Below are 10782 nucleotides of genomic sequence, written 5' to 3'. Positions count from 1 at the left end.
GAAAGTTCTGTATAAATGTTGTGTAATTAATTTTAACAAAAAAATGTTAAATGAGAGAACTGATACTCCATGGCGTGCTTTTTTTAAGTTGAGTATGGATAAGAAGCCTGAGTGGAGAGCACTATATAAACCACCGTTGACCAAAAAACAGGTGATTTGCAGTGGAGAATTCTTCACGGTGCTGTCGCTGTCAATGCTTTTACTTCAATTATAAATCCTGAGATTAATGTGGGTTGTCCTTTTTGCACGGAGAGAGAGACTATCTTTCATACATTTGTGAATTGTGCTAGATTGGAATCTTTATTTTTGTGTTTAGGCAGTATTTTTAAGAATTGTAATGAATCTTTTTATATGGTGCTATTTGTTTTTGGTTGTAAATATGTAAGGAAGAAAAGGTTTATTTGTCAATTGCTGAATTTTATTTTAGGCCAGGCAAAACTGGCCATCTATGTAAGTAGAAAGAAAAAGATGGAACAAAATTTGGAACCAAATGTGGTTACATTGTTTTCAAACATGGTACAAGCAAGGATACTGATAGATTTTAGATACTATAAACATATGGATGATCTTGCTGCTTTTGAGGAAATTTGGTGTTACAATGAAGCTTTGTGCTCTGTTTTTGAAGGTGATTTGGTTTTTACACGTTTGTGAGTTTTTTTTTTTTTTTTTTTTTTTTTTTTTTATATATAAATGAATATTGTAATTTAATTGTGTGGTAAATTATATTTGTAATAAAAGGATGTTAAAATTCAATTCAAATTCTCTCTCTCTCTCTCTCTTTCTCTCTCTCTCTCTCTATATATATATATATATATATATATATATATATATATATAGTATAAGATCATATATGATATATATAGAAGATCATATATGATCAGTATACATACAATAATGAACAATTGATTGCTATGCATATAGACAGGTTTTTATTTTTGTATAAGATTACATTAATGAATTTAAGAAATAATATATAAAAATACATTTAAAAATAATGCATGTAAATTTATAGATCAAACAGTCAGACCCTCCATTAATTCAAACTCTGGTCCAGGCATTACTTTTGCTGCCACTGTCCTGTGTGGCTGTATTTCAGAGAGATGTCTTAATAGAGAGGAGTGGGTTGAGGAAGAGTGATAGGATGCTTTGTTTAGCTGTGTAGAGCTTCAGTGCTGCAGTGAGTCTCATACTGAAAGCTCATTCAACAGAATCAGACAATAACAGCCCAAGCTTTAAGACAAAATGAATAAAGATAGACCTTGGAGAGGCTGAGAGAGAGAGAGAGAGAGAGAGAGAGAGAGAGAGAGGTATGATTTGAAAGAGAACATGAGAAATACTGGATGGGAACATTGCCTACTGACTGTACGGATGTCCTTGGAAAAAGAACAGAAACAAACAAAAAGGTGAGGAAGGGATTGAGAAATAGATGGAATGGAAGTGAAAAACAGCTGGGAGAAAAACAATATTATAGTGCAATATTATTATTATTATTATTATTATTTTGCCTAAAGACATATTTTCTGGGGTTATAGACATGCAATGACAGTTTACAATGACAGTTACAGTGGAAAAGAAAGAAAGAAAGAAAGAAAGAAAGAAAGAAAGAAAAACGGGATATTAAATTACTTAATTATAGTAATAATAAAAACATGTATGTAAAGTAAAAAATATATCAATAGTACAGTTAAATGCTACAGTAATTATACAAAATTTAATAATATTTGGTTTGTGAGTTAATTCATTTGATTGAATTTCTTTAACATTTAACAACAGAACAAATAACCTAAAATCATTATTTAAATCAAAAGCATTGTAAATGCAGTGCCCTCCACATTTTGGCTGTGAAAATACATTATTTTAGTCATTATTATTTTCAAGTCTTTTATGGCTTTTTCTATATCTTTTGTCCACTATTTGTTGTTTTATGGCAAAGAAAGATTCACAATAAATAAATAAATTAAAAAAATAAAATAAATAAGTGGTCTGTGCAAAAAATAACATCTTACAGATTTTAAGCTATGCAATTAAATGATGTCAGAATTATCAGTTTATGTGAACTATTCCTTTCAAGGCAACAACATTTCTTAATGTCAGTAAAAAGCATGAGAACAATACATCACCCTGTCATATTATACCAAACCACTAACTTTCATGGAGAGTTTCAAGGGAATAGCTGGTATGATGGTGAAATGTGTCTTATGATTTCTTACACAATCTCATAATCTGTCATATATATATATATATATATATATATATATATATAGTCCATCAAGTAAATTATTACTATCGATAGTGGCCGGGTCATTCCATTCCCACCCATGAAACTGACAAAAACCACTCAGGGACTTTTGCCGTCAAATGTAAGAAATGAAAAGCGCTGTTGTTTCTGAGCTCAGCACGTGGCAAAGCAATATGGAAGTGAGTCAATTCTGATGAAAACACTTTTACAGAGCCCAGCCCTGAACCATATAATATCCTGTCAAAAAACCACGGCCATTAAGTTTAATTGACAGTTGTAGGAGCTGGTGTGGCTGACGTGAAAATGATCATGCCATGGCCCAGGAGAGAAACAAAACAAAAAAACTGGTTATATAATCAGATTTCTGACAGGGTGAGAATTTTTTTTCCACCGAACTGCCTGTCTGCAACTACTGTATGTCATCTGACAATTTCAACCACATCTTGTCAAATTTAAGCGTAATTAGTTTGCCTTAAAAAAAAAAAAAAAAAAATTGGTCAGATAAGTTTTAGCTTTTTTACATTCCAAGTGTTTGGATAATATATCAGAGTTTTAAACTATGTTTTGTGGTGTGTATTTTGATCTTAACACTTTTAACCTTATTACATTACTATTCTCAGGTTAGGTAAAGTAAGTCAGGTCTGGCCTAAGTCCTAAGTATTTTGAATTACTTACAACTTGGTCAGAAGACTCTTTTGTGGCATGTTTTTACACAAAAAATATTAAAACACTATATATCAATACTTTGGTAGGCAGTTTTTGTAATGAATAAAATGTATTTCAGTTGCTTATGTTTCTTTTTATAATGAAAAAAACATATATAAAGGCAAAAACATTGCAATCCCTGAAGATTAAAAATACAAAAATCACAGTTTTTAAAGGTGTAATCTGTTTCTTGTCCATAGCTCTGGGCTTCTAGGTGTCAGGGCTACTGACATTATTAGTCTCTGAAGCAGCAATCTGCTCATCATTCTTTTATACTCCTGTCATCTTCTTGACATAAATCGGAATATGAATGGCCAAAATTCTTTTAAGGTTCTAGCAGCAAAACCACACACACATAAACACAAATTATTCTGTGTACTGGTAGTCTGCCCCTCATGGGTACCACACAAAAACATAAATAACAGTTTTGCCCTAGATGTGTGTGTTTTCTGACTGTAAATGGAGAACAAATCTTAGGCTGATCATGCTAATATAACTAAACATCATACTTCAGGATAAGCGGTTTTCCTTCGTGATGCAGAGACAGAACTATCAGTCCACACAAAGGCGTCCTCATCAAAGACTGGATACAATGTCCTCCCTCTGGATTTACTGTATCATACTAATATCGCTACAGAAAAATGTCCTACTCTCCCCCCTCCATAATTATTGCTTTTCTTATTTCCACATACGTTTTATGGGCTTTTTTTTTATTTTTTATTTTTATTTATTTTTTACAGATCTTCATGTTCTTTGGCTGTGCATTTGTACAGTGGCATAAGAATCACAAATTTCTGTTTACTAATGCTATTATATGGATATTGAATTTTCTAATGTTCTTTAAAGGGTGTTGTTTACATTTGATTATGTAATGTGTTTTACAACCAATAATAATTATAATCTAAAATGCGGCATTGGCTTTGGTCCTGCAGTGAGTGGGTGCTTTCACTGTTTTAAACACAACATAGCTTATGCGTGTCTATGGCAGAGAGTCATTCAGTCCATGACAGGATAATCTGCATCATGCATTTTTTTTTTTTTTTTTCAGAAATTCACAAAATGGAACTCTGTGCACATCGTGCCTTATGTTTTCTGTCATGGCTTTGTGAACTTGTGTTTGAATATGTTTGCATGAGTCAACACGAGCTCATGTCCAGTGGGCAGGCATTTGTTTTGCTGCAGAAATATGGCCTGGGTCCACATGGGGAAAGGACAACTTTGACAGGACATTGACCAGGTGAGAGGACTCAAATCTGTATGTTTTATTTTTTTATATGTTATATGTTATTTTTTTTATATGGTGACCATATAAATTTGTGCTCTGCTTTTAACCCATCCAAAGTGTGTGTGTGTGTGTGTGTGTGTGTGTGTGTGTGTGTGCACACGCACACACCCACCCACACCCACACGGAGCAGTGGGCAGCCATTTATGCTGCGGCGCCCGGGGAGCAGTTGGGGGTACACACACACACACACACACTGCGGCGTGCACACACACACTGCTGCGGCGCCCGGGGAGCAGTTGGGGGTACACACACACACACACACACACCCACACGGAGCAGTGGGCAGCCATTTATGCTGCGGCGCCCGGGGAGCAGTTGGGGGTACAATGCCTTGCTCAAGGGCACCTAATTCGTGGTATTGAGGGTGGAGAGAGCACTGTACATACAGCTCCAATTCCTGCCGGCCTGAGGCTTGAACTCACAACCCTTTGATTGCGAATCCGAGACACTAACCATTAGGCCACGACTTCCCCCCGGAGTTAGTCGAGTTACAGGAATGTATATTTTAGTGGAAAACATTTCTTATTATGGATGGACCTTCCCACAACCCCCCCACCCCCCAATATGACTCCCGCCCTTGAGTTGTGACCCTTTGGACAGTCTTCCTGTAAGTACCTACCCATTTGTGCTGCAATAAATGAACTGATTTGAATAGAAAACATTACATGCTTTCTTTAATGTCTACTCCACAGAGTGCTGTGGTCACAAGGGCATTTTTGTGTGTGTGTGTGTGTTAGTGATGCATGCAAGTATGTCAAGCTACACCGTTGATGTTAAAAGGAAGCATATGAAGATTTATTTTTGCAACATGTATTAGAATATTCCACTTGAAAAGTTTTCTCATTGCCAAAACCATTCTCATAGGTGATGCTGCCACTCAGAAGAGGAATGCTGTTCCTCAATTCACTCTATGCACAGTGGGAACAAGGCTTTGGCCACAAGCCCTACCGAGACATCTTTAGGTTAAACGGGATGATCTATTTTGGCAGTCATGTTCCAATGACTTGTCAAGGCTGCTTGGACAAACTGCATAGTTATTGTACCTCTTCACATTCAGAGGATGAAAGCATTGTTGGCATTTCATGTTCAGCCAAACACAGAATGTTCTGCATTTCTGAAACAGTTTGTGTTCCCCAGCTGAATTATACTCTCTGTATTTAAATTGTAAGTATTCCTTGTAACGCTGTTTTGATTTTTATTAGGGCTGTTGCAAAAAAGCTCACTCCTGGGCAATGAGAAGAACAGTCAGGCCTACGTGTAAATGATTATTACCCCAAAAATGAAAATATATAAGAACAATATGTCTAAAGTTGATAGCCATTGTAAATTCTTCATAATGGGTGGGGCTACTCCTACAATGTTTTGGGATTGACTGTGGACCATTCATGGTTATGGTGTTCAAGCTCCTTTTCAGGATTTTTATTTATGTCCAGGCAACATCCATTGTGTCCACACCATGTCCATTTTGCCAGTTAATGCTGTTACTGAGCACTTAACTTGAATTCATCTTGGTGAATTTTTGCTAATACACAGACATGGCAAAATAAACAGCCTTTTCTGTTTTACAGTATGCCTGGTACATGACTATGGAGGCAGCATTTGATTTGACCATCGTAAGTGCAGTCTTAGTGTTAACATAAAAAATGTTTAATATTAATTGTGGTGAATTACATTACAACTGTTCTTATGTTCAATGTGACATGCCATATCTCAGGGGGTGGTGGTGCAAGGTTTTGCAGGAGAACCTTGAGATTGAGGGATATGTTTTGTGAAATGTAGTACATTAAAATATGCTACTGTCAAAGTGGGAAAGCATGATGAACGAACATATTTGGTCAATGTCAATTACAGACATGGTCGAAGATTTGCACATTTTACAGGAAGATGGGGGAAGGAAGTCTGCCACCTGTCTTTCATGTCTCTAAGAAAAGGAGACACAGCACTTTGGTAATATTTTGGTAAAAAGTAGTATGTATAAATATGCAGCTATTTCGTAAACAATCTGGGTTGTGTTTATTATTATAATTTGTTGTAATGTTTGACTTTTTGAAGGTAACTACGCTCCCAGGATAGATCACAAGGGTTTCACAGGATGTTGCAGTGGCCACTGATATTTTGCAGGCATGTGTTCATAATCACTTTAATGTTGATGAAAATGGCTTGCAATGACTCTGTATTACCAGTAAATCATTTCATATCTATAGTTGCCAGATGACATTATCCAGAGTAGTTCTAGAAGATGGCTGCTCTGCAATCCACAGGCTGGGCATGCAAGAAATTTAACTACAATGTCAGCTAGGAGCATTTTCACTAGGAGACACACTTTAGATGGCTTGATAGTGAGTTCAGTAAGTGTGATTACCCCCTCTTTTGTGGGTATAATAATTAGGCTAGGTAATCCCACTCTCTTTCATTCCTCTAACTTGAAACTTTTTAATTTGCTGTCATAATTGTTTATATATATATATATATATATATATATATATATATATATATATATAAAATGAAACCGTTGTAGCGAATTGGAAAAGATACTCAAAGAGACACTATCAAAAATGCAGAAACCTGTACACCATCTCTAGGTGCAGTAGCCTACAGTGCAGACAGATTTTAGATGCTTGCAGTGCATATTGCTGGGGTGAAAGAAATAAAAGACTTCAGCACCGTCTCAACCCGTAAAATTCAAGTTTATTTGTATAGCACTTTTTACTATAAAAATCATTGCAAAGCAACTTTACAGAAAATTAAGTTTCTACAATATTTAGTAGTAGCTTATCAGTGGTGACTGTCAGTTTATGTGCATATGGCAGAAATATATGGAAAAATCAATTAAAGATGTAATCAAACAGATGATAAACACTATTAACAGCAATTGTTATATAATGCGATCACAATTAAAGAAAAATTTGGTACCTCTGTATGTTATTTCAGGGTTAGTATCATCTGAGGTCCTCTGAGGAGGTCACATCTCATCTCAGGTGTTCTGGATCTAGACTGTAGCTTGTGTAAATTGTGTGGCAAAACAGAGAAACAAATAGAGACATAATTAGCGTAGCTGCTGTTCCAACCAAGTAAAATTAATTAGTTTAACCCAAGCTAAAGAATAATAATGTGCATTTGATAAGATATAACTGCAGTCCACAATTATAAGATGCATTTTCTGAATGCTTGGCCAAAGAGGTGTGTTTTAATCTAGATTTAAACAGACAGAGTGTCACTGAACCCAGAACATTATCTGGAAGGCTATTCCAGAGTTTGCGAGCACAATGCGGAAAAGCTCTTCCTCCTTTAGTTGACTTTGCTATCCTAGACACAAAAAGTCCAGCGTTTTGTGACCTTAGTGAGCATGTTGGATTGTAGCGTGGTAGAAGGCTAGTTAGGTATGCAGGAGCTAAACCATTTAGGGCCTTATAGGTAAGTAATAATAATTTGTAACTGATAAGGAACTTAATAGGTAACCAGTGCAGAGACTGTAAAATTGGGGTAATATGATCATATTTTCTTGACCTCGTAAGGACTCTAGCTGCTGCATTTTGGACTACCTGTAGCTTGTTTATTGAAGATACAGGACAACCACCTAGAAGTGTGTTACAATAGTCCAGTCTAGAGGTCATGAATGCATGAACTAGCTTTTCTGCATCAGAAACAGGAAACATGTTTCGTAGCTTGGCAATGTTTTTTCAAGATGGAGAGATAAATGACACATCCGAACATAATCAAATTAATAACCGTGACAATCAATGGTAAAAATAAAAAAATCTAAGTTTCCAAACTAAGGGATACTGTGACAGATGGTTGTTGGCTTTTTTATTACACTATGCAAAGGTACACCAGCTAGCAAACCATCAGGCAGTAAAGGCTTTGGAGTCTATTTAAAGGGGTGATTGTGGTGGGGAGTTTGTTCAAACTATGGCAGCAATACAGCAAATGGTTGTGATAAATCAATGATGGCGCCATCCGCAGAGACATTTTGTATATATGCACTAAAACTTTAGTCTCCTAAAAAAAAAAAAAAACATTTAAAAATCACCTACCAGTGCAACAAATTCAGCAGCTTTTACATCTTGTTGGGACGATTTTGTGGAGACAAAATTGTCGGAGCTACCCTTTCTGCCCTGAATCTTTTGCGTGTTGCAGTTTTATTGAGTTGGTTGTCCAATTACGGGCATATTGTGACGATCGCGACACAGGGAGAGAGAGATCCAAGTGCAGGTATGTTTTATTGGGGTAATCCAAATTGTAGTCAAAACAAGCCAGGGTCAAAACCAGAATACAGTCCAAAAACAAACAAACAAAGAAGGAACAGGAAAGGGAACAAAACGGGAACTCGGAATACGAGGAGTCTCGGAGGACGAGAAGACAGGATCATGAAAGGAAAGGACTCCATCCAGACAACAGGAAAGGACTGGTAAATATAGGGAGGCTAATGACAATTAAGTTAAGGCACCTGGTGCAATTAGCAGGAGTGCAATTACTGTGATGAAGGGACAAGGCTAGTGGGAATTGTAGTGCCTACGGTGAAGTGCCTAAGGGGAAGTGAGCCCACTTGTGGACACATAGGGAAACAGAGACTAGACAGCGTGACACATGTACACTAGTTTGTTGCTTTCTTACTGGAAATACCTTTTTCTTTAATTAAAATCATCACTGATTTTATAAAGAACATGGCTTTTTTCACAATATGCACTGAAGCAGGCCCTACATAGAGTAAATAATATTTTTTCAAGGAATCAACCAATTCAGCACCATCGCAATGGACAGCACCTTGTAATGCTGCACTTACTGTAAGAACGTAAACTGTAAGCAACCTCCTAAGGAACAGTTTGGGGACCGTGCCTACAGCACGTACACCTTTAGTTAAGATGTACCTTTAGAGTCTTCACAGTGCACTAAGAGACAACATTATCAGAAAACACCCAAGATCACATACGTTGAGCAGACCAAAATTTAAAGGGATAGCTCAACCAAAAATTAAAATTTGTAATTGATCTGCCTACCCCCAGGACATCTAAGATTTAGGTGACTTTGTTTCTTCAGTAGAACATATACTAAGATTTGTAGCTGAAACCGTTGCAGTCTGTCAGTCATATAATGTACTGTAAGTGGATGGAAATCATGGCTTTGAGAGTCCAAAAACATACACAAACAAAAATGAATTAAATCCTGTGGCTCGTGATGATACATTGCCGTGTAAAGACACAAACTGTTCGGTCTGTGCAAGTAACTGAATAGTATTTATATAGTTTTTACCTCTGATTTTCACCTGATTTTCAATATCCGAACTGTCCTGAGTGCGTTTGACTGCATGTGCATGAGGTGTCTTCTTTTTCGACATAGCGGTGAATATCAGAGGCAAAAAAATAAAAAAAACTATATAAAAAGTTTCTAGCACAGATCAAATCTTTTTGTGTCTTAAAATGTATCATCTCGGTAAGCAGATAAACATAAAATGTTTATTTGTGGGTGAACTATCCATTTAAGTAATGTTATGCTACACATGAACCAATAAGCTTTGATGTTTTGATGTGTTGCTACATTTGATTAGGCCTGTTTTTTTTTTTTTTTTTGTATTTACTAATATTGCTGTTAAACAGTAGCACAAATGCTAACATCATTAAATAAATGTATCAAACTAAATGTCTATTAACGTGATTTCAACAACAGTAATCTAAAATAATGTCTAACTAGCAACAGTATTTAGTTAGTTTAAATCAAGAAAGGTTTAACTGCGTAATTAAAAAAATAAATAGGTTCCATTACATTTCATATTGACATTAAGCTGTCTCACATGAATTAATTTCTTGGTTTTTGTGTTTGTCGATCCAACACCAGCAGTTCACAGCACAGGTGTGAGCCAGGGGAAGGTGGATGCAAATGCCTGCCAGAGCATGAACTGAGGGATCATCCATCTGCTCTTCATCTGACTGAATGCTTACACCAACACTGGCTGCTGTTCTCGAACCCTCAAGGGTGATTATGGGAAATTAAGTCTTCGATAGCTTGATTCCCAAAGGCTTTAGGTTTAGGCCCTGCAGTTGTGCTTACAGAGGTTTGTGCAACTTTATGCCTCAAGATCATTCTAGTGATGTTCTGGAGGTGCTAAATATTAGATAATTAGACATGCAGCTTGTTTTATCTGAATGATGTTTTAAGCTCTGTTTGGTCACTAATTGATCAATTATTTGGAAACATGCTGATAAATGAGGGCCACTGAGAAGACAGTTTAAGATTACAGAAGCTAAATTAGGCAGGAGCGGAGCTGCTCAAGGCTAACTGGAGAATAAATGATGTACTCAGTATATATATATATATATATATATATATATATATATATATATATATATATATTATTCATTCTACTGTAGTCTGATGGTATAAGCCATAAATCATTTCACATATGGGTTGTTTACTTTAATATGCTACCCAGCTCATAAAACCTGTTCATATCAAGAATAATAACTATACTTTAACTATATCTCTCCACAACAAAGTGCACACTTCAGTGTCTTCTAATGCTTTAAATGTCAGTGCTTTTATTGGAAAATTTCTGAA

The sequence above is a fragment of the Carassius gibelio genome, chromosome A15, assembly GCF_023724105.1.
Source record: "Carassius gibelio isolate Cgi1373 ecotype wild population from Czech Republic chromosome A15, carGib1.2-hapl.c, whole genome shotgun sequence".
NCBI lineage: Eukaryota > Metazoa > Chordata > Actinopteri > Cypriniformes > Cyprinidae > Carassius > Carassius gibelio.
This window is presented reverse-complemented; position numbering follows the sequence as displayed.